Consider the following 26,058-nt stretch of genomic DNA (forward strand, 5'->3'; position numbering starts at 1 on the left):
GTTGATAATGAATTGTTATGAGACATTGGTTGGCGGAACCATCTCATTAGCAACAATAAATTTTATTAATTACAAGTAAGTCCTTTGTTGTAGGAAAATTTTACTTTTCGCAAAAACTTAAACTTAGAGCCTCACAGCCAAAAATTGCATATAGTGATAGCATTTTATTATTGTTTTCCTCTCCGTGACTTGCTGGCATATTCAAAAATGTTGACCTACACAGTAGCTGAGGTTTATTCCAACCAGGAGTGAGGCTACGATCTACGCTCGGTGATATGCCCTGGAGTCGAATGGACTCACTTTTTTCTATGTCTTCCGCAAGCCTATGTGGACCCACAAGCCTCTATTTGGACTCACTTTTTTCTATGTCTTCCGCAAGCCAAAAATGTGGACCCACAAGCCTCTATTTAACCTAATTCCAGACCTATAATTCCCTAAATTCCACAACCCCAGAGCAAGACCTGAAATAATTTTGTTACTGCCGCAAGCCTATGTTCTTCTGTGACCCCATCTGGAGGCCTCCAACGGTACTCTACCAGAGGGGGAATCCATCACGGAGGCCATCTTCATCAACCTTCTGCTACTTGTAAACGGTGTTGGGATTTCCTCGAAGAGGAGGGGTGAAGTAGTACAGTAGGGATAAGTATTTGCCTCAGTGAGAACCAAGATTATCGAACCAATAGGAGAACCACGCAAATTCCTATCTTCAATACCAACAAACATAAAAACAAATACTTGCACCCAACGCGGGCAAGATGGTTGTCAATCCCCTTGAACTCGTTACTTGCAAGGATTAATTCTGATAGTGATAGATAGATAAATTGCAAAACAAAATAAAAATAAAGAAATTGCTGCAAAGTATTTTTGGTTTTAGTAATATGATAAAAGTAGACCCAGGGGGCATAGTTTTCACTAGAGGCTTCTCTCTTGAACACATAGCATACGGTGGGTAAACAAATTACTATTGGGCAACTGATAGAGAAGCGCATAGTTTTGACATATTCATGGCAACGATCATGTATATAGGCATGATACGTCTCCAACGTATCTATAATTTATGAAGTATTCATGCCATGTTTAGAACAATTTTATATGGTTTTCGCATGATTTTATTAGAACTAACCCGGACTGACGCTGTTTTCAGGAGAACTACCGTGGTGTCGTTTTTTGTGCAGAAATATAAGTTCTCGGAATAGGCTGAAAATTTACGGTGATTTTTTATGGACCAAAAGAGAACCCGAAGCACCAGAGTTGGACCAGGAAGTGACCGAGGTGGCCACAAGCCACCAGGGCGCGCCCTGGGGGGTAGGGCGTGCCCCTACGGCTTGTGGCCCCTCGGACACTTCCTTGACATGAGACCGACGCCAATTTTTTTTTATAAATGCCAAAACCCCCTGAAAAGATACCTAGATCGGAAGTTCCACCACCGCAAGCCTCTGTAGCCACGAAAAATCAATCTAGGTCCTCTCCGGCACCCTGCCGGAGGGGGACATCATCACCGGAGGCCATGGAGGAGGAACCCGGAGGGGGGCAATCATCACCATGGAGGCCAAAGACCAGAGGGAGAACCTCTCCCCATCTAGGCCTTGTTTGGCACACCGGAATTGGAGGGGCTTCTACTGGATTTTCCTCGTCGGGCTTTCGAGCCCCTAAAAGCCCACGTGAATCGTTTGGTGCATTGGGCTTCAACCGGGCCAGCCCCGAATATCCTCTCATATCCTCCCCGAACCACGGGGCTTTCCAGCATCGAGGGGTACCTCGCGGCTCGCACACCTCGCGCAAGAGGGAGACGAGATGCAGTGGTAAGAGCCACGCGCAGCAGCCATCTCCACCGCCGCCGCCGCCGCCGTCGTCGTCGCCGCGCCGCCGCTGCCGCCGCCTGCTTCCTTTTCTTCCTAGGGCAAGCTGGTTATCTCCCCCGAGGCACTCCTCCCCCATCTCCTCTATCTTCATCCATGGTTTCTTAACATGGCTGCCGCCGATTGGTTAGTCGTTTGTATATTCGTCCTCGACGAGCTCGCCAAGCACGCCGTCACTGAGAGCCACCACCGTTCCTCTCCCCTTTCCAGCACCAGCAGCACTACCAAACAACAAATTTATGTGAAATGGAATATTGGGGCTGGGGATGGGAGGGAACGTAGGGGATTAGAGGGGATTGGTGAAGTGGAGGGATTCACCAAATCCCCCAAAATCCCCAGCCCCTTTGGGGCTTGAAAATCTCATGTGCCAAACAAGGCCCTAGGGGGAGGCCATGTAGGAGGAAGCACAAGGGGGAGACTCTCTCCCCTTCTCTCTCGGTGGCGCCAGAGTGCCACCGGGGGAACCATTGCCGCGGTGATCGTCTTCATCAACATCACCATCTTCATCACCTTCCTCGTCTCTTTTAAGCGGTCCACTCTCCCGCACCACGCTGCAATCCCCTACTTGAACATGGTGCTTTATGCCACATATTATGATCCAACGATGTGTTGCCATCGTATGATGTTTTGAGTAGATTTCTTTTGACTTTTGGGTTGATTGATGATCTAGATTGGTTTGAGTTGTATGTTTTATTTTGGTGCCGTCCTATGGTGCCTTCCGTGTCGTGCACACGTGAAGGATTCCCGCTGTAGGATGTTGCAATACGTTTATGATTCGCTTATAGTGGGTTGCTAGAGTGACAGAAGCTTAAACCCGAGTGAGGGGTGTTGGGGAACGTAGCTGAAATTTAAAATTTTCTACGTATCACCAAGATCAATCTATGGAGTCATCTAGCAACGAGAGAGAGGGGAGTGCATCTACATACCCTTGTAGATCGCGCGCGGAAGCGTTCAAGAGAACGGGGTTGATGGAGTCGTACTCGTCGTGATCCAAATCACCGATGATCCTAGCGCCGAACGGACGGCACCTCCGTGTTCAACACACGTACGGAGCGGGGACGTCTCCTCCTTCTTGATCCAGCAAGGGGGAGGAGAAGTTGATGGAGATCCAGCAGCACGACGGAGTGGTGGTGGAAGTAGCGGGATCCCGGCAGGGCTTCGCCAAGCGCAAGCGGGGAGGAAGAGGTGTCACGGGAGGGAGGGAGGCGCCAGGGCTTGGGGTGCTGCTCCCATGCGCCTCCCCACTATATATAGGGGTGGAGGGGGGTGGTTTCTTGCCCTCCAAGTCCATTGGGGCGTTGGCAAAGGTGGGGGAAAGAAATCCCATCATTTCCATTCCCCACCGATTGTTATCCCCCTTTTTTAGGGATCTTGATCTTATCCCTTCGGGATATGATCTTATTCCTTCTAAGGTGGGATCTTGGTGCGCCTTGACCAGGGGTGTGGGGCCTTGCCCCCACTACCCACGTTCATGTGGGTCCCCCCATGCAGGTGGGCCCCACTTCAGAACCTTCTAGAACCTTCCCGGTACAATACCGAAAAATCCTGAACATTTTCCGGTGGCCAAAATAGGACTTCCCATATATAAATCTTTACCTCCAGACCATTCCGGAACTCCTCGTGACATCCGGGATCTCATCCGGGACTCCGAACAACTTTCGGTTAACCGCATACTAATATCTCTACAACTCTAGCGTCACCGAACCTTAAGTGTGTAGACCCTACGAGTTCGGGAGACATGCAGACATGACCGAGACGACTCTCCGGTCAATAACCAACAGCGGGATCTGGATACCCATGTTGGCTCCCACATGTTCCACGATGATCTCATCGGATGAACCACGATGTCGAGGATTCAATCAATCCTGTATACAATTCCCTTTGTCAATCGGTACGTTACTTGCCCGAGATTCGATCGTCGATATCCCAATACCTTGTTCAATCTTGTTACCGGCAAGTCACTTTACTCGTACCGTAACGCATGATCCCGTGGCTAACTCCTTAGTCACATTGAGCTCATTATGATGATGCATTACCGAGTGGGCCCAGAGATACCTCTCCGTCATACGGAGTGACAAATCCCAGTCTCGATTCGTGCCAACCCAACAGACACTTTCGGAGATACCTGTAGTGCACCTTTATAGCCACCCAGTTATGTTGTGACGTTTGGTACACCCAAAGCATTCCTACGGTATCCGGGAGTTGCACAATCTCATGGTCTAAGGAAATGATACTTGACATTAGAAAAGCTCTAGCAAACGAACTACACGATCTTGTGCTATGCTTAGGATTGGGTCTTGTCCATCACATCATTCTCCTAATGATGTGATCCCGTTATCAATGACATCCAATGTCCATGGTCAGGAAACCATAACCATCTATTGATCAACGAGCTAGTCAACTAGAGGCTTACTAGGGACATGTTGTGGTCTATGTATTCACACATGTATTACGGTTTCCAGTTAATCCAATTATAGCATGAACAACAAACAATTATCATGAAAAAGGAAATACAATAGTAACCATTTTATTATTGCCTCTAGGGCATATTTCCAACAGTCTCCCACTTGCACTAGAGTCAATAATCTAGTTCACATCACCATGTGATTAACACTCAAAGTTCACATCGCCATGTGACTAATACCCAAGAGTTTACTAGAGTCAATAATCTAGTTCACATCACCATGTGATTAACACTCAATGAGTTCTAGGGTTTGATCATGTTACGCTTACGAGAGAGGTTTTAGTCAACGGGTCTGCAACATTCAGATCCGTGTGTGCTTTACAAATCTCTATGTCATCTTGTAGATGCAGCTACCACGCGCTACTTGGAGCTATTCCAAATAACTGCTCTACTATACGAATCCGGTTCACTACTCAGAGTCATCCAGATTAGTGTCAAAGTTTGCATCGACGTAACCCTTTACGACGAACCCCCTTTCCACCTCCATAATCGAGAAAATTCCTTAGTCCACTAGATACTAAGGATAACTTCGACCACTGTCATGTGATCCCTTCCTGGATCACTATTGTACCCCTTGACTAACTCATGGCAAGGCACACTTTAGGTGCGGTACACAGCATAGCATATTGTAGAGCCTACGTCTAAAGCATAGGGGACGACCTTCGTCCTTTCTCTTTCTTCTGCCGTGGTCAGGTCTTGAGTCTTACTCAATACTCACACCTTGTAACACAGCCAAGAACTCCTTCTTTGCTGATCTATTTTGAACTCCTTCAAAATCTTGTCACGGTATGTATTCATTTGAAAGTACTATTAAGCGTTTTTTGATCTATCCTTATAGATCTTGATGCTCAATGTTCAAGTAGCTTAATCCAGGTTTTCCATTAAAAACACTTTTCAAATAACCCTGGATGCTTTCCAGAAATTCTACATCATTTCTGATCAACAATATGTTAACAACATATACTCATCAAAAATTCTATAGTGCTCCCACTCACTTCTTTGGAAATACAAGTTTCTCATGAACTTTGTATAAACCCAAAATCTTTGATCATCTCATCAAAGCGTTCATTCCAACTCCGAGATGCTTACTCCAATCCTTAGAAGGATTGCTGGAGCTTTGCATACTTGTTAGCATCTTTCAGGATTGACAAAACCTTCTGGTTGTATCACATACAACCTTTCCTCAAGAAAATCGTCGAGGAAACAATGTTTTGACATCCTATCTACAAGATTTCATAAATAATGCAGTAACTGCTAATATAATTCTAACAGACTCTTAGCATCGCTACGAGTGAGAAAGTCTCATTGCAGTCAACTCCTTGAACTTGCCGGAAAACATCTTAACGACAAGTCGAGCTTTCTTAATGGTGACACTTACCATCATTGTTTGTCTTCCCTTTAAAATCCATCTGTACCCAACAGCCTTACGACCATCAAGTAGTTCTTTCAAAGTCTATACTTTGTTTTCATACATGGATCCTCTCGGATTTTATGGCCTCGAGCCATTCGTCGGAATCCGGGCCCACCATCGCTTCTCCATAGCTCGTAGGTTCATTGTTGTCTAGCAACATGACTTCCAAGACAGGATTACGTACCACTCTGAAGTAGTACGCATCCTTGTCGTCCTATGAGGTTTGGTAGTGACTTGATCTGAAGTTTCATGATCACTATCATAAGCTTCCACTTTAATTGGTGTAGGTGCCACAGGAACAACTTCCTGTGCCCTGCTACACATTAGTTGAAGTGACGGTTCAATGACCTCATCAAGTCTCCACCATCCTCCCACTCAATTCTTTCGAGAGAAACTTTTCCTCGAGAAAGGACCTGTTTCTAGAAACAATCACTTTTGCTTCCAGATCTGAAATAGGAGGTATACCCAACTGTTTTGGGTATTCTATGAAGATGCATTTATCCGCTTTGGGTTCGAGCTTATCAGCCTGAAACTTTTTCACATAAGCGTCGCAGCCCCAAACTTCTAAGAAATGACAGCTTAGGTTTCTCTAAACCATAGTTCATACGGTGTCGTCTCAACGGAATTGCGTGGTGCCCTATTTAAAGTGAATGTGGTTGTCTCTAATGCCTAACCCATAAACGATAGTTGTAATTCGATAACAGACATCATGGTATGCACCATATCCAATAGGGTGCAGTTATGATGTTCGAACACACCATCACAATATGGTGTTCCAGGCGGTATTAGTCGTGAAACAATTTCCACAATTTCTTAATTGTGTGCCAAACTCGTAACTCAGATATTCATCTCTATGATCATATCACAGACATTTTATCCTCTTGTCACGACGATCTTCAACTTCACTCTGAAATTACTTGAACCTTTCAATAATTCAGACTTGTGTTTCATCAAGTAAATATTCTCAGCATCTACTCAAATCATCTGTGAAGTAAGAACATAAGGATATCCACTGCGTGCCTCAGCACTCATTGGACTGCACACATCAAATGTATTACTTCCAACAATTTGCTCTCTTGTTCCATCTTACTGAAAACGAGGCCTTTCAGTCATCTTGCCCATGTGGTATGATTTGCATGTCTCAAGTGATTCAAAATCAAGTGAGTCCAAATGATCCATCTGTATGGACTTTCTTCATGCATATATACTAATAGACATGGTTCGCATGTCTCAATCTTTTCAAAAACGAGTGAGTCCAAAGATCCATCAACATGGAGTTTCTTCATGCGTTTTATACCAATATGACTCAAGTGGCAGTGCCACAAGTATGTGGTACTATCATTACTATCTTATATCTTTTGGCATGAACATGTGTATCACTACGATCGAGATTCAATAAACCATTCATTTTAGGTGCAAGACCATTGAAGGTATTATTCAAATAGACAGAGTAACCATTATTCTCCTTTAATGAATAACCGTATTGCGATAAACATAATCCAATCATGTCTATGCTCAACGCAAACACCAAATAATAATTATTCAGGTTTAACCCCAATCTCGATGGTAGAGGGAGCATGTGATGCTTGATCACATCAACCTTGGAAACACTTCCAACACATATCGTCATCTCACCTTTAGCTAGTCTCCGTTTATTCCGCAGCTTTTATTTCGAGTTACTAACACTTAGCAACCGAACCGGTATCTAATACACTGGTGCTACTAGGAGTACTAGTAAAGTACACATTAATATAATGTATCTCCAATATACTTCTGTCGACCTTGCCAGCCTTCTCATCTACGAAGTATCTAGGGTAGTTCTGCTTCAGTGACCATTCCCCTCATTTCAGAAGCACTTAGTCTCGGGTTTGGGTTCAACCTTGGGTTTCTTCACTAGAGCAGCAACTGATTTGCCGTTTCATGAAGTATCCCTTCTTGCCCTTGCCCTTCTAGAAACTAGTGGTTTTACTAACCATCAACAATTGATGCTCCTTCTTGATTTCTACTTTCGTGGTGTCAAACATCGCGAGTTGCTCAAGGATCATCATGTCTATCCCTGATATGTTATAGTTCATCACGAAGCTCTAATAGCTTGGTGGCAGTGACTATGGAGAACCATCACTATCTCATCTAGAAGATTAACTCCCACTCGATTCAAGTGATTGTAGTACTCAGACAATCTGAGCACATGCTCAATGATTGAGCTTTTCTCCCTTAGTTTGCAGACTTAATAAACTTGTCAGAGGTCTCATACCTCTTGACGTGGGCATTAGTCTGAAATCCCAATTTCAGTCTTTCGAACATCTCATATGTTCTGCGACGTTTCAAAACCGTCTTTGGTGCCACAATTTTAAACCGTTAGCATCACACACTGAACTATCACGTAGTCATCAAAACGTGTATGTCAGATGTTTCGTAACATCTACAGACGACGCTCGAGGTTCAGCACACCGAGCGGTGCATTAAGGACATAAGCCTTCTGTGCAGCAATGAGGACAATCCTCAGTTTACGGACCCAGTCGGCATAATTGCTACTATCAACTTTCAACTAAATTTTCTCTAGGAACATATCTAGTAGAACTAAAGCGTAAGCTACGACATTATTTGCAAAGACCTTTTGACTATGTTCATGATAATTAAGTTCATCTGATTATTTAATGAACTCCCACTTAGATAGACATCCCTCTAGTCATCTAAGTGATACATGATCCGAATCGACTAGGCTGTGTCCGATCATCACGTGAGACGGACTAGTCATCATCGGTGAACATCTCCATGTTGATCGTATCTACTATATGACTCATGTTCGACCTTTCAGTCTCTTGTGTTCCGAGGCCATGTCTGTACATGCTAGGCTCGTCAAGTCAACCTAAGTGTTTTGCTTGTGTTCCGAGGCCATGTCTGTACATGCTAGGCTCGTCAACACCCGGTGCATAGTTAGGGGGAACACATCTCTTGAAATTTTAGTGAGGGATCATCTTATTTATGCTACCGTCGTTCTAAGCAAATAAGATGTAAACATGACAAACATCACATGCAAATCATAAAGTGACATGATATGGCCAATATCATCTTGCGCCTTTTGATCTCCATCTTCGAGGCGCGGCATGATCACCTTCGTCACCGGCATGACACCATGATCTCCATCATCGTGTCTTCATGATGTTGTCTCGCCAACTATTACTTCTACTACTATGGCTAACGGTTAGCAATAAAGTAAAGTAATTACATGGCGTTTTTCATTGACACGCAGGTCATACAATAAATTAAGACAACTCCTATGGCTCCTGCCGGTTGTCATACTCATCGACATGCAAGTCGTGATTCCTATTACAAGAACATGATCAATCTCATACATCACATATATCATTCATCACATCCTTTTGGCCATATCACATCACGTAGCATACCCTGCAAAAACAAGTTAGACGTCCTCTAATTATTGTTGCATGTTTTACGTGGCTGCTATGGGTTTCTAGCAAGAACGTTTCTTACCTATGCAAAAGCCACAACGGTGATATGTCAATTGCTATTTACCCTTCATAAGGACCCTTTTCATCGAATCCGATCCGACTAAAGTGGGAGAGACAGACACCCGCTAGCCACCTTATGCATCAAGTGCATGTCAGTCGGTGGAACCTGTCTCACGTAAGAGTACGTGTAAGGTTGGTCCGGGCCGCTGCATCCCACAATGCCGCCGAATCAAGATAAGACTAGTAACGGTAAGCAAATTGAACAAATCGTCGCCCACAACTACTTTGTGTTCTACTCGTGCATAGAATCTACGCATAAACATGGCTCATGATGCCACTGTTGGGGAACGTAGCAGAAATTTAAAATTTTCTACGTATCACCAAGATCAATCTATGGAGTCATCTAGCAACGAGAGAGAGGGGAGTGCATCTACATACCCTTGTAGATCGCGCGCGGAAGCGTTCAAGAGAACGGGGTTGATGGAGTCGTACTCGTCGTGATCCAAATCACCGATGATCCTAGCGCCGAACGGACAGCACCTCCGCGTTCAACACATGTACGGAGCGGGGACGTCTCCTCCTTCTTGATCCAGCAAGGGGGGAGGAGAAGTTGATGGAGATCCAGCAGCACGACGGCGTGGTGGTGGAAGTAGCGGGATCCCGGCAGGGCTTCGCCAAGCGCAAGCGGGGAGGAAGAGGTGTCACGGGAGGGAGGGAGGCGCCAGGGCTTGGGGTGCTGCTCCATGCACCTCCCCACTATATATAGGGGTGGAGGGGGCTGGTTTCTTTCCCTCCAAGTCCATTGGGGCGTTGGCAAAGGTGGGGGAAAGAAATCCCATCATTTCCCTTCCCCACCGATTGTTATCCCCCTTTTTTAGGGATCTTGATCTTATCCCTTCGGGATATGATCTTATTCCTTCTAAGGTGGGATCTTGGTGCGCCTTGACCAGGGGTGTGGGGCCTTGCCCCCACTACCCACGTTCATGTGGGTCCCCCCATGCAGGTGGGCCCCACTTCGGAACCTTCTAGAACCTTCCCGGTACAATACTAAAAAATCCCGAACATTTTCCGGTGGCCAAAATAGGACTTCCCATATATAAATCTTTACCTCCGGACCATTCCGGAACTCCTCGTGACGTCCGGGATCTCATCCGGGACTCCGAACAACTTTCGGTTAACCGCATACTAATATATCTACAACTCTATCGTCACCGAACCTTAAGTGGGTAGACCCTACGGGTTCGGGAGACATGCAGACATGACCGAGACGACTCTCCGGTCAATAACCAACAACGGGATCTGGATACCCATGTTGGCTCCCACATGTTCCACGATGATCTCATCGGATGAACCACGATGTCGAGGATTCAATCAATCCCGTATACAATTCCCTTTGTCAATCGGTACGTTACTTGCCCGAGATTCGATCGTATCCCAATACCTTGTTCAATCTCGTTACCGGCAAGTCACCTTACTCGTACCGTAACGCATGATCCCGTGGCTAACTCCTTAGTGACATTGAGCTCATTATGATGATGCATTACCGAGTGGGCCCAGAGATACCTCTCCATCATACGGAGTGACAAATCCCAGTCTCGATTCGTGCCAACCCAACAGACACTTTCGGAGATACCTATAGGGCACCTTTATAGCCACCCAGTTACGTTGTGACGTTTGGTACACCCAAAGCATTCCTACAGTATCCGGGAGTTGCACAATCTCATGGTCTAAGGAAATGATACTTGACATTAGAAAAGCTCTAGCAAACGATACACGATCTTGTGCTATGCTTAGGATTGGGTCAATGATGTGATCCCGTTATCAATGACATCCAATGTCCATGGTCAGGAAATCATAACCATCTATTGATCAACGAGCTAGTGAACTAGAGGCTTACTAGGGACATGTTGTGGTCTATGTATTCACACATGTATTACGGTTTCCAGTTAATACAATTATAGCATGAACAACAGACGATTATCATGAACAAGGAAATACAATAAATAACCATTTTATTATTGCCTCTAGGGCATATTTCCAACAAGGGGGTTGTTGCGTATGGGATAAAAGGGACTTGATACTTTAATGCTATGGTTGGGTTTTACCTTAATGATCTTTAGTAGTTGCGGATGTTTGCTAGAGTTCGAATCATAAGTGCATATGATCTAAGTAGAGAAAGTATGTTAGCTTATACCTCTCCCTCATATAAAATTGCAATAATAATTACCGATCTTCTTAACAATTGCCTAGGACAATTCTGCACACCGTTCCATCATTATTCCACACTCGCTATTTGTAATATATTGTGATATATTCTAACTTTATGAGAACATCACCTATTTTTATATTTTAGTTCTCCGATATCACGCAAAGCTATCCTCTTCATACCCACAACGTAGTTTTATTTCTCGTTTCTAGATGGAAGCAAACGTTCGTTGTACGTAGAGCCGTATCAGTGGCAAATAGGACTTGAGAGAATATTGATCTCACCTTTAGCTCCTTGTGGGTTCGACACTCCATACTTACCACTTCCACCTGTAGAAATTTCTACGATGATTCCTTGCTATAAGGGCATATTTCTCCCTATGTGGTTTTGGTGATTGATGGCAATGCATTTGCCGACTAATCGTGTGCATTGAGCATTTCGGATATCTCATGTCTAGGCACAAGACGATTCAGTGCCCCTCGGAGCGTATCGAAGACGGTTGTTCTCTACGTTTCTTTTCGGTGGATTTGAGTCGTAGGAAAGCCGTACTATTAAGAGGGGGTCCGCTTCGGAGGGTGGAATCAACATGTACACATATGTCCCTTTGCACCACATTTCCTTTGCTTCGATGGAGCATCGTCCGTTTATCCATGTTTGTGCGATATAAAGGCTGCCAAATGCTAAAGCTTCTGTGGCGTGCAGTAGTACCGCTCAGGTGAGCGGTAGTATGGTAGGGGCCCGGTACTACCGCCCCTGGTGAGCGGTAGTACCGCTGTCTCTAGCCCTGATGCTAACGCATGCGGAAGTAGGCGCGGATGTAATTTTTTACATCCGGCCCTACGAGGTAGTACCGCTCCCTGTGAGAGGTAGTACCGTGCCGGACTTTTGCACTGACCCAACCTCAGCGGAAGTTGTTATGGAAGTAATTTATTACGTCCGTGCATTTTCAGTGCCAGTTGATGCCTGCCTTACGGTAGTACCGTAGGGGCGCGCGGTAGTACCGCTCCGGCGGTTCTACCGCTCATTACCCTATGCAACAGGCCCTCATCTGGTCACTACCGCGCAAGCGATAGTATCGCACCCTGCAGCGGTAGTACCACAACCCTTTGCGGTAGTACTGTGATTGTGTGCGGTAGTATCGCGCCGCTCGGGCTGAGAGAGGGGATAACTGTTGGATCTTTTCCCCCACTATATAAAGGGGGTCTTCTTCCCCAAGAAGACCACCTCTTCCCTCCCCAAGGTCCATTGTTGCTCAAACCTCCATTTTCGCCCGATCTCTCTCCCTAGCCAATCAAACTTGTTGATTTTCTAGGGATTGGTTGAGAAGGCCCCGATCTAGACTTCCACCAAGAGAAAATTGATTCCCCCCACTAATCCCTTGCGGATCTTGTTACTCTTGGGTGTTTGAGCACCCTAGACGGTTGAGATCACCATGGAGCCATATTCCATTGTGGTGAAGCTTCGTGGTGTCATTGGGATCCTCCAATTAAGTTGTGGAGATAGCCCCAACCTTGTTTTAAAGGTTCGGTCGCCGCCTTCAAGGGCACTAATAGTGGAATCACGGCATCTCTCATTGTGTGAGTGCATGAGGAGAATACGGTGGCCCTAGTGGATTCTTGGGGAGCATTGTGCCTCCACACCGCTCCAACGGAAACGTACTTCCTCTCAAAGGGAAGGAACTTCGGTAACACATCCTCGTCTCCACTGGCTCCACTCTTCGTTATCTCTTACCTTTACTTGTGCAAGCTTTTATTGTGTTGTATCCCTTGCTTGCTTGTGTGCTTGTTGTTGTTGCATCATATTGGTTGCTCACCTGGTTGCACATCTAGACAACCTATTTTGATGCCAAGTTTAATTTCATCAAGAAAAGCTAAAAATTGTTAGTTGCCTATTCACCCCCCCCCCTAGTAAACCATATCGATCCTTTCAATTCGTATCAGAGCCAGGTTTCTTTATTAAGGACTTTAACGTCCGAAGAGTATGGGTGACATCGTAGACGAGGGGGAGGAGCACCCCGGTGTGAGTCCGTCCTTGTATACGGCCGATGGGGGATCCTCGGTCTCTCGTGAGGAGTTAAATGCGGCTATGGACACATTGAAAACCTCCATGACGACCGAGGTTAAAGGAATGTTTAAGGAGTTTCTTGAAGGCCTTAAATTATCCACCGCACTGTTGCAAGTGGTTGATCCCACTAACAAGGTGGCGGATGCTAACTCCAAAAAGGGGGAAGCTAGTAGTGATCAAGTTCCTTTGCCTAGTGGTAGAAGTGGGAGTTGCATCTCCTTGTTGAACCACCCCTTACCTATGGAGGACTGGTTCCCTCCATGCATATGAATCATGTTGGTCCTCCTCCTAAGCTTGTGAAAAATGAGGATTTTGCCTCTTGGGTGTATTGCTTTAAACGTCATTTAAATCATAGTTCTACTAATCTTTGAAGACTTATTGAGCAAGGTTTCTACCCACACGACCCATGCAACTTCACTCCTAGAGAAGCCGCGGATCATCAATTAAATGAGTCCGCTCTCTTCATTCTCCAAGAAGCCATTCCTCCCGAAGATATTGCGCACCTCCGACCTTTCACTGTGGCCAAGGAAGCATGGGAGCATGTTGTTTCCTTGTACAAGGGAAGCGCAAGCATTCAACGCTCAAAGTTTGAAGTGGTGCAAGATGAAGCAGATGAGTTTGCAATGATTGAGGTTGAAGAACCTCGAGAGCTTTACCGAAGATTAACTATTCTCGAGGCCTCACTTCGAGATCATGGGAGCAGGGATATGGATGACAATTGGATCAAGCGCAAGTTTCTCAAGGCCATGATGCCTTACCATAAGGCCCTATCCTCCGTCATCCATCCAAGGCCGGACTTTCACGCCTTGTCCTCAAGTGAAGTGTTGGATGAGTTTGTTGCAATGATGATCTTGGACAAGACTGCTGACAATGCAGTGTTGTGTTCTCAACAATCAAAGAAGTCCAACCTTGCTTTGAAGGCCAAGGCTAGTGTGGAAGAAGAGGATGAAGAGGAAGAAGAGGAGAGTTGCCCCGAAGACACCAAATATGCCTATCATGAGCACATGGCTCTTGCTTCACGGCAATTTTGGGGCAACAAGAAGAACACAAGGCCCAACTTCAACAAGAACAACTCAAGTGGCGCCAAGGGCAACCAACGTGTGAGAACGTGCTATAATTGTGGCAATGTGAGTCACTTTGTTGTGGATTGCCCTTACGGGAAGAGGGAAGACAATGGTGGCAAGCTTATCCGAAAAGACAAGGCCAAGTCTTTCCCTAACAAGAACAACTTCACCAAGAAGACTCCTCCCAAGGGTTTGGTGGCACAAGAAGAGTACAATGAGGATGATGATGATGATGTTGAGCTGTTTACCATGGCCTCCGTTGTCGTTGCAACAACTCCACGGGTGTCCCTCTTCGATTCACCCATTGAGAACACCCGCCAAGTGCCTCATGGCTAAAGCCACCAACAAGGTGTTTCCTTCCGGTGGGGGATCATGGTTGCTCGATAGTGGAGCCACAATCATATGACCGGAAGAAAGGACTTGGTGGTGGACGTGCACAAGGTCTCATCTATGCCCACCAATGTCGAATGGGGTGATGCCTCATCCTCTAAGGTATTGGGTCTTGGCAAGGTTGCCATTTCTCATGATCTCACGATCGAGAAAGTCATGCTTGTTGAGTCCCTTGCACACAACTTACTTTCCGTTCGTCAACTTGCACTCATGGGCTTTGCCACTTTCTTTGATATTCCGTGGCCCTCTTGTGTAGCAAGACTCTTAAAGTATCCTTTGTTGGGCATGTCGAGAACGGTCTTTATGTGACCAACTTTTTGGAGCGACCCACTAAGACGGCGACATGCCTAATAGCTAAAGTTGACATGGGATGGCTTTGGCATTGTCGTTTAGCCCATGTCAATATGAGATATTTGCAAAGTCTTCTCAAGGGGGACCATTTTTGTGGACTAAAAAATGTTAGTTTTGCCAAAGATCGTGTTTGCAGTGCTTGTATCGAAGGAAAGCTACATGAGAAGGCTCACCTTACCACAACTATCATCTACTCCACGAGGCATTTGGAGCTCCTTCACATGGATCTCTTTGGGCCTCCATCCTTTGATAGTCTTGGGGGTAGAAAGTATTGCTTGGTGATTGTGGATGATTATTCAAGATACACTTGGGTATATTTCTTGAAGAGGAAGAGTGAGACCCAACAAACCATCGTCGACTTTGCAAATGAATCTAAACGTCAACACAATGCAAAGATTTTGATGATAAGAAGTGACAACAGCACCGAGTTCAAGAACTACACCTTGGATGAGTTTCTCAGTGATGAGGGGATCAAGCATCAATATTCCGCACCTTACACCCCTCAAGAAAATGGTGTAGCGGAGAGGAAGAACCGGACATTGATGGACGCGGCAAGGACCATGATGGCAGTGTTCAAGTCTCCGTACAACTTTTGGGCCGAAGCCATCAACACCGCTTGTCATGCATCCAATCGGCTCTATCTCCACAAAGGCTTGAACAAGACTCCATATGAGATACTTACCGGCAACAAGCCCAACCTCAAGTACTTCCGGGTGCTTGGTTGTAAGTGTTTCATTCTCAAGAAAGGTGTTCGTTTGTCTAAATTTGAGGCTAGAGCTCATGAGGGAATATTTGTTGGTTATGCTACAAACTCTCATGCTTACCGTGTCCTCAACAAGTCCACAGGACTCATTGAGGAGACGTGTAACATGGAGTTTGATGAGAATAACGGCTCCCAAGTGGAGCAAAGTGGTACTTGTGATGTAGGTGATGAAATTCCTCCCCAAGCCATAAGAAGAATGGGTGTTGGCCATATCCTACCCATTGAGGAACCCCTTGTGGCCGAAGGATAAGGACAATGTTCCACTCAAGTGGAACCATCACCAACCCAAGACCCACACACTTCCGAAGAATAAAGTGAAGGCCCTCAACCAAATGAACAAGATCAAGGGCAAGATCAACCTCAAGATGGTGGTGATCCACCAAGTGATTCCCAAGATAAAGTTCTTGCCACCGAGCAAGTTCAAGATCAAGAGCAAGCTCAAGATCAAGAACAAGCTCAAGATGACGCTCATGATGATCAAGTTACCGCTCCTCAACTCTCTCTTGAGGAGCAATTGGAGCGTCCTGCCGCAAAGATTGCATCCGAGCTCACTACCAAAGATCGTCTCATGAAGAATGTGCTTGGAAGCTTAAGAAAGGGGGTAAGCACTCGTAGACAATTAGCAAACTATTGTGAACATCATGCGTTTGTTTCTTGTGTTGAACCCCAAAAGGGCTATGAGGTTCTCAAGGATCCGGATTGGCTTAATGCCATGCATGAAGAACTCAACAACTTCGAGAACAAGAAGGTGTGGAGATTGGTGCCAAGGCCAAAGGAGAACCATAATGTTATTGGAACCAAATGGATATTCAAGAACAAGCAAGATGCTCACGGGATTATCATTCGCAAAAAGGCTCGTTTGGCGTCACAAGGCTACTCCCAAGTCGAGTGTAACGACTACTGTGAAACCTTTGCTCCCGTTGCCGCCTTGAATCTATTCATTTGTTGATTGCTTATGCTTCTCATCATAAATTCAAGTTGCAACAAATGGATGTGAAGAGTGCTTTTCTTAATGGTCCTCTTAATGAGTTGGTGTATGTCAAACAACCACAGGGGTTTGAGGATCCCGAGTTCCCCAATCATGTGTACCAACTCGATAAGGCACTCTATGGCCTTAAACAAGCCCCGCATGCGTGGTATGAGCACCTTACCGAGTTGTTGCAAGATCGTGGGTTTGAAATTGGGAAAATTTACCCCACTCTTTTTACTAAGAAGGTCAAAGGGGAGTTGTTTGTATGCCAACTATATGTTGATGATATTATCTATGGTTCTCCTAACAAAGCTTTCAATGAGGAGTTTGCCTCACTCATGACCGCGAAGTTTAAGATGACCATGATGGGAGAGTTGAAGTTCTTTCTCGGGTTCGAAATCAAACAAAGAAGAGAAGGAACCTTCATCAACCAAGCCAAATACACTCAAGACATGCTCAAGAGATTCAAGCTAAGTGATGTCAAGCCGGCTTCTACACCAATGCCTACCAAATGCCAACTTGACATTGATCCCAATGGTAAAGCGGTGGATCAAAAGGTATATCTTTGTATGATTGGCTCCTTGCTTACCTTTGTGCATCTAGACCGTATATCATGTTGAGTGTGGAATGTGTGCACGGTTTCAAGCCTCACCAAAGGAAAGCCACCTTGTGGCGGTCAAGCGAATCTTTCGATATTTGGCTTATACCCCAAACTTTGGCTTATGGTACCCTAGAGGAGCAAACTTCAATCTCGTGGGTTTTTCGGATTCGGATTGGGAGGGAGACAAAGTGGATAGGAAGTCAACTTCCGGAGGGTGCCAATTTCTTGGTTGCTCTTTGGTGAGTTGGTCTTCTAAGAAGCAAAGTTGTGTGTCTCTTTCCTCCACCGAAGCCGAGTATGTGGCCGCCGGTAGTTGTTGTGCTCAACTTCTATGGATGAGGCAAACTTTAAAGGATTATGGTGTCATTTGTGACAAAGTGCCTCTTTGTGTGACAATGAAAGTGCCATCAATATTTCTCTCAACCCGGTGCAACACTTCAAGATGAAGCATATTGAGATTCGGTATCCCTTCATCCGGGATTACATTAGGCAACGGGAGGTTGAGCTTAACTATGTCAACACTCATGATAACCTTACAGATATTTTCATGAAGCCTTTGGATGAAGCAAGATTTCGCGAGTTAAGGCATGAGCTAAATATCATCGATTTGAGCAATGTGGCTTGAACCTTTGCACACCCCACCATACTCATCTTGTTGTCTTGTTTAGGTGTAGGCATGGACATAGGGGGAGTGTTGTTCTCTCAATGAACTCTCCCTCCCCCCATTATGCCTAAATTGATCAACTCTTTCACATTCTCCATTGTTGATGGTAATTGTGCTTCAAAGACGAGTTTTGGTCATGGGCCCAAAGATAATTCTTCGTGGTGCCATACCAATTGACTCAAACATAGGTGGCTCCGGCCACCGCCCTCTCTTCATGAGAGGTTTTGGTTCGATGTTTGGTCCTCTCTTTCTCCGTGCTTATCTTTTGGACCTTGTTCGTGGTTAAGTTGCTTCTTTTGTGTTCTCTTTTGTGTGTCCGTTTTCTTGAAGTTTGTATTGCAAAGGCCTCTTATTTCTCTCTTCCCGAAACATGCACTTTCTTGGGCATGTGGTACTACCGTGGCATGCCACAGTACTACCGCTGGAGGTGGGTGGCTCCTGTGCTCGCATAACTGTGACCACGACACGGTACTACCGCTTCCAAAGCGGCAGCAAATTTTTACTGCCGCCGGAAGAGCAGTACTACCGCCCAGCATGTGGTACTACCGCCCGGGTTGTACTACCGCGATGACCTGCGGTACTCCCACGCTGTCGAGACCACGTGGGGGTTAAGCGCGAGCAGGTGGAGTTCCAACTCCCCCATACCCATTCATCTCTTCCCCTCACGTCTCTCTATCTCTCCTACCCAAGAACGGTGCCAGAGGACCTCGCCGGATCTCCGTCTCTGGCCACTCTACTCTCATTTCAACCGGTGGGATCGATCCCCACCTCGCCCTCTTGCCATGGACCCAGGTATCTCCCCTAGTCCTAATCACTTTGGCTCTTAATTTTGCTTCTAGGTTTTGGGGGATGTATGAGTAGGTCTTGTAATTTTTGGCTAAATCTTTGCAAAAGGAGGTAGTTGGAGAGTGCTTGTGTAGTAGATATGCTATTTGGTATGATACAACAACCTAGTTTTGATCAACGGTAGTACCGATTCATCTTTACGGATGTTCTCAGATCCATTCTTGCGAGATCTGCCCCGTGCGGTACTACCGCTCCTCCTGGAGCGGTACTACCGCCCGGTGCGCGGGCGTAAAATTTTACTTCTGCTCTGGGTGCGCCGACCCAGCGCTGTACCACCGCGGTCAAAGCAGTAGTAAATTTTTACTTCCGCGTCCTGTTACAGTACTACTGCTTGACTTCAAATTGCTTTGTTTTGTCTCACCCAATCTCAGTTCTACTTGTTTCATTCTGTTTTGGCCTTGGTCTTTGCAATAATCCTTCTTGCTCTTCTTGTGTGTTTGCGTTGTGTGTCATAGGTGGTGGCTCTGGTTCCGTTGCTAGGTGCTTGAATCCCATCCGTGATACGAGCTCAAAGCGTCTTTGCAACCAAGAAGCTCCTGAGGGGTCCAATGCCCCGTAATGCAACGACAAGACCATAGCCACCAAGATCAAGGAGCCAGTTGTCAGCTTGGAAGAAATGCCTCAAGCAGAGTTTCAGATTCGAAGGAAGCTCAACCCCTACATCAAGCCTAGGGAGCTCAGAAGGGGCAATGACTTGTTTTGGACCAAGCAACAAAATCTCATCTTCCTAGATGTGATCAAGGCCAAGTAGAACATCAACGTACCCGTTCAATGGATTGACATGGGGCATCTGAGGAAGAACCAGGCATATTTTGGTGAGCCTCTGGACTTGGTGGAGCCATTTGGTATTGAGGAGATCATCACGTTCCACCTTGACTATGACCCAGAGATTGTGGCTTAGTTTTTTGCTTCTGTCCACTTCCACACGGATGAGAAGCGGAGCATGACTTGGATGATAAATGGAAAGAGGATGACTGCTGAGTGGAAGGAGTTCATTGATCTGTTGCACGTTCGTGATGAGGGGCTAGATGTGCCCGTTGGTATCCACCTGCATGCCAACCCAGAGTCTGCTTCCAAGAACAAGCTTCAACCATTCCTGGTTGAGATGAGTTTACCAAATTGCAAGAAGTCTTATGTGATGAACCCGTTTCTCGACATCATGCACCGGATCTTTCGCAACTCTATTTTTGCGCACATAGGCGACACGGACAAGGTGCCTTCCTATCTTGTGGACATGATGCTTATTTGTGAGGATGCGCGCCTTCAGCAACCTGGACCACTTGATGTCTCACATCATGTGGTGTGAGCTTCAGTCTGCTGTGTTCCATCATAAGGTTCCCATCTACGGACCCTATTTGCACCTCTTGATTAAGAAGACTTGGGAGAAGCTCTTTCCGAGTGAAGAGTTTGATGCTCCCAACTAGATTCGCCATGAGCCCATTAGGCTGCGCCAGAAGAACAAGTGGGCTAACACCACTACCCGGGTTGAAGCAGAGGCTGCCCACATGGATGTTGATGAAGATGAGATTGCGGAGGAGGAGGACAGTTCTGAGGAGTATGCACCTCCCTCTGCTGAGCCATCTTGGGCTTCGAAGCTCAAGGACAAGGTGAAGACTCTGTTCTACATGCAGGCCAAGGGGCAGTATTAGACTCACATTGCTCAGAAGGAGAGTCACCAGCGCGACAAGCGGATTTTGAGTAAGCTTGGCGAGCACTTCTCGAGTGGGTCTGAGAAGAACATCACACCTGAGGCTTCTTGGATGAACAAGAAGGGATATCAGTGGGTTGAGTCAGATGAGGAGTCCATTCCTACTACTTCAGAGGAGGGTATTGTTGGGTGACCACTTCAGTGGGAGCTACCACCTATGTCTTAGGTGTCCTCTCTGCCTTTTTGGTGTCTCGATGCCAAAGGGGGATAGAGTGTAGGATTTGCGAGTATTTGTCTCCTTGCTTTCGTGGAACCTTCGTTGCTTTGGTTTGTGATTTTCTACGTGTGAGACCAGGAGACTTATTCTATCATATGGTGTGAGACATATGCCTTCACTCTTATCCTTTTATTGTCTAGTATGATTAGTAGCTTGTGAGTTTAGTTTGTCTTGTGCCCTTATCTTCATGCTCACTTGCTATACCTTGCTTCCATGCTTAGTGTCACTTATCTTGTTGCAAGGATTGCCTAGTCTATAAAATATAGGGGAAGTGTTGATCCTAGTGTGTGTATTTTGCAGTCCAAAGAATATCTATAGAATGCACACATCTAGGGGGAGCCTGTCTATATTTTATAGATTTTTGGTTTTCTTATGCTCATTATATATATCTATGTGCAAATCCTGTATTGTCATCAATCCACCAAAAAGGGCGAGACTGTAAGGGCATATTTCTCCCGAAGTGGTTTTTGAAGGAGATATGCCCTAGAGGCAATAATAAAGTTGTTATTTATATTTCCTTATATCATGATAAATGTTTATTATTCATGCTAGAATTGTATTAACCGGAAACTTAGTACATGTGTGAATACATAGACAAACAGAGTGTCACTAGTATGCCTCTACCTGACTAGCTCATTGAATCAAAGATGGTTAAGTTTCCTAGCCATAGACATGAGTTGTCATTTGATTAACGGGATCACATCATTAGAGAATGATGTGATTGACTTGACCCATTCCGTTAGCTTAGCACTTGATTGTTTAGTTTGTTGCTATTGCTTTCTTCATGACTTATACATGTTCCTATGACTATGAGATTATGCAACTCCTGAATACCAGATTTGTCACTCCGATTGTCGGAGAGGTATCTCTAGGCCCTCTCGGTAACGCACATCACTATAAGCCTTGCAAGCAATGTGACTAATGAGTTAGTTACGGGATGATGCATTACGGAACGAGTAAAGAGACTTGCCGATAATGAGATTGAACTAGGTATTGAGATACCGGTGATCGAATCTCAGGCAAGTAACATACCGATGACAAAGGGAACAACGTATGTTGTTATGCGGTTTGACCGATAAAGATCTGTGTAGAATATGTAGGAACCAATATGAGCATCCAGGTTCCATTGTTGGCTATTGACCGGAGATGAGTCTCGGTCATGTCTACATAGTTCTCGAACCCGTAGGGTCCGCATGCTTAACGTTCGATGACGGTCGGTATTATGAGTTTATGTGTTTTGATGTACCGAAGGTTGTTCGGAGTCCCGGATGTGATCACGGACATGACGAGGAGTCTCGAAATGGTCGAGACATAAAGATTGATATATTGGATGACTATATTCGGACACTGGAAGTATTCCGGCGAAGTTTCGGATAAAACCGGAGTGTCGGAGGGTTATCGGAACCCCCGAGGGAACTAATGGGCCTCGATGGGCCTTAGTGGAGAGAGAGAAGGGCGGCCAGGGCAGGCCGCGCGCCCCCTCCCCCTTGAGTCCAAATTGGACTAGGAGGGGGGCGGCGCCCCCCTTTCCTTCTCCCTCCCCCTCTCCTTCCTTCCCCCTCTCTCCCTTTTGGTGGAAACCTACTAGGACTTGGAGTCCTAGTAGGATTCCCCTCTTGGGGGCGCGCCAAGGAGGGCCGGCCGGCCTCACCCTTGCTCCTTTATATACGGGGGCAGGGGGCACCCCAAGACACACAAGTTGACAGTTGTCTTAGCCGTGTGCGGTGCCCCCTCCCATAGATTTCCACCTCGGTCATATCGTTGCAGTGCTTAGGCGAAGCCCTGCGTTGGTAACTTCATCAACACCATCATCACGCCGCCATGCTGACGAAACTCTCCCGCGACCTCAGCTGGATCTAGAGTTCGTGGGATGTCACCGAGCTGAACCTGTGTAGATTGCAGAGGTGTCGTACCTTCGGTACTAGGATCGGTCGGATCGTGAAGACGTACGACTACATCAACCACGTTGTCATAACGCTTCCGCTTTCGGTCTACAAGGGTACGTGGACATCACTCTCCCCTCTCGTTGCTATGCATCAGCTAGATGGATCTTGCGTGTGCGTAGGAATTTTTTTGAAATTACTGCGTTCCCCAACAGTTTTAGTGATTGATGACAATACATTTGCGAACTAATCGTGTGCATTGAGCATTTCAGGTATCTCATGTCTAGGCACAAGACCAGTTGGTGCCCCTCATAGCCTATCGAACACGGCTATTCTCTACATTTCTTTTCGGTGGATTTGAGTCATAGGAAAGCCATACTATTAAGAGGGGGTCCGCTTCGGAAAGGTTAGGGTGGAATCAACACGTACACATATGTTCCTTTGCACCACCTTTCCTTCGCTTCGATGGAGAACTGTTCATTTATCCATGTGTCTGCGATATGAAGGCTGCCAAATGCTAAACCTTCTGTGGCGTGCGGTAGTACTGCACAGGTGAGCGGTAGTACCGCAGGGGTCCGGTAGTACTGCTCCTAGTGAGCCATAGTACCGATGTCCACAGCCCTGACGCTGACACATGCGGAAGTAGGCGCGAATGTAATTTTTTACATCCATTGCTACGCGGTAGTAACGCTCCCTGTGAGCCGTAGTACCGTGCCGGACTTTTTCACTGACCCAACCTCAGCGGAAGTTGTTACGGAAGTAATTTATTACATCTGTGCATTTTCAGTGCTAGTTGATGCATGCCTTACGGTAGTACCGTAGGGGCGTGCGGTAGTACCGCTCAGGCGGTTCTATAGCTCGTTGCCCTATGCAACAGCCCCTCATCTGGTCACTACCGCACAAGCGGTAGTACCGCACCCTGCAGCGGTAGTACCGCAACCCTTTGCGGTAGCACCGCGGCTATGTGCGGTAGTACCACGCCGCTCGGGCTGAGAGAGGGAACAATGGTTGGATCTTTTCCCCCACTATATAAAGGGGGTCTTTCTCCCCAAGAAGACCACCTCTTCCCTCCCTAAGCTCCATTGTTGCCCAAACCTCCATTTTCGCTCGATCTCTCTCCCTAGCCAATCAAACTTGTTGATTTTCTAGGGATTGGTTGAGAAGGCCCCGATCTACACTTCCACCAAGTGATATTTGATTCCCCCCACTAATCCCTTGCGGATCTTGTTACTCTTGGGTGTTTCAGCACCCTAGATGGTTGAGGTCACCGCGGAGACATATTCCATTGTGGTGAAGGTTCGTGGTGTCTTTGGGAGCCTCCAATTAAGTTGTGGAGATAGTCCCAACCTTGTTTGTAAAGGCTCGGTCGCCGCCTTCAAGGGCACCAATAGTGGAATCATGGCATCTCGTATTGTGTGAGGGCGTGAGGAGAATACAGTAGCCCAAGTGGCTTCTTGGGGAGCATTAATTGTGCCTCCACACCGCTCCAACGGAGATTTACTTCCTCTCAAATGGAAGGTAATTCGGTAACACATCCTCGTCTCCACCGGCTCTACTCTTGGTTATCTCTTACCTTTACTTGTGCAAGCTTTTATTGTGTTGTATCCCTTGCTTGCTTGTGTGCTTATTGTTGTTGCATCATATAGGTTGCTCACCTAGTTGCACATCTAGACAACCTATTTGGATGCTAAGTTTAATTTGGTCAAGAAAAGCTCAAAATTTTTAGTTGCCTATTCACCCCCCCCTCTAGTCAACCATATCGATCCTTTCACTTGCACTTGGGGATTATCAAGGCATCACGTCCGTGACAAGTAGACCGACTCCTGCCTTCATCTACTATTATTACTTCACCGATTGAACGCTATCCAGGATGCATCTATGGTATTAAGTTCATGACAGATAGAGTAACGTCTTAAGCAAGATGACATGATGTAGACAAAGTAACCCAATCAATATGAATACACCCTGTCGTTTTACCCTTAATAGCGACAATAATATGTGCCTCGCTACCCCTTCTGTCACTAGCTGAGGACACCGCAAGATTGAAACCATTACAAAGCACCACTCCCACTAAAGTTAAATCAACCTACTTGGCCAAACCAAATGGATAGATCGGAGAGAAATACAAAGGTATAACAATCAATGTTAATAAAGTACAGAAAAGACTCAATTACTTTCAGTGAATAATCTTATCATAAACCCACAATTCATCGTATCCCAACAAACACAGTGCAAAAGAAGATTACATCGGATAAAACTCCAAGAAGATCAAGGAGAACATTGTATTGAAGATCAAAGTACAGAGAAGAAGCCATCGAGCTACTAGTTATGGACCTGTAAGTCTGTGGTAAACTACACGCATCATCGGAAGGCAACAAGGATGATGTAGAAGCCCTCCGTGATCGATTCCCCCTCTAACAGAGTACCGAAAAAGGTCCAGATGGGATCGCAGAAGAATGAAATGTTGTAGTGGAGGAAAAAGTGTTTAGGGTGGCTCTCTGTCGGTTTGGGAATATATGTGAATTTATAGAGGTGCAAATATGTCAAACAGAGTTGCGTGGAGCCCATGAGCTCAAGTGGCGGGCACTACCCCCTAGGGTGCGCCCTGTGAGGTCGTGGCTCTCTCGTAGCTCTTGTGGCCTCCTCCCGAACCTTCTAGGGTCCCTTCTGGTCTATAAAAGATCTCCGTAAAGTTTCATCGTCTTTGGACCTTGTTTGGTAAAATCTTTTCTGAAAAGCCAAAAACAAGCAGAAAACAACAACTGGCACTAAGCACTGGGTTAATAGGTTAGTCCCCAAAAATGATATCAAATAGCATAAAATGCATATAAAGCATCCTAGATTGATAATATAATAGCATGAAACAATCAAAAATTATAGATACGCTGCAGACATATCACCTTGCTGCCTCCATGATGATGTGTGAGTAGTTCCGATAGGACCTATGGGTCCATAGTAGTAGCTAGATGGCTTTCTCTCTCTGTTGTCTTCAATACAATGATCTCTTCGGAGACAACTTTGTTGTAACTTTTGCGGTGTGTTTGTTGGGATCCGATGAATTGTGGCTTTATGGTCAGATTATTCATTGAAAGTATTTCAGTCTTTTCTGAGATTTATATATGTG

The sequence above is a fragment of the Aegilops tauschii genome, chromosome 4 (genome assembly GCF_002575655.3).
Source record: "Aegilops tauschii subsp. strangulata cultivar AL8/78 chromosome 4, Aet v6.0, whole genome shotgun sequence".
In the NCBI taxonomy this organism is placed as follows: Eukaryota; Viridiplantae; Streptophyta; class Magnoliopsida; order Poales; family Poaceae; genus Aegilops; species Aegilops tauschii.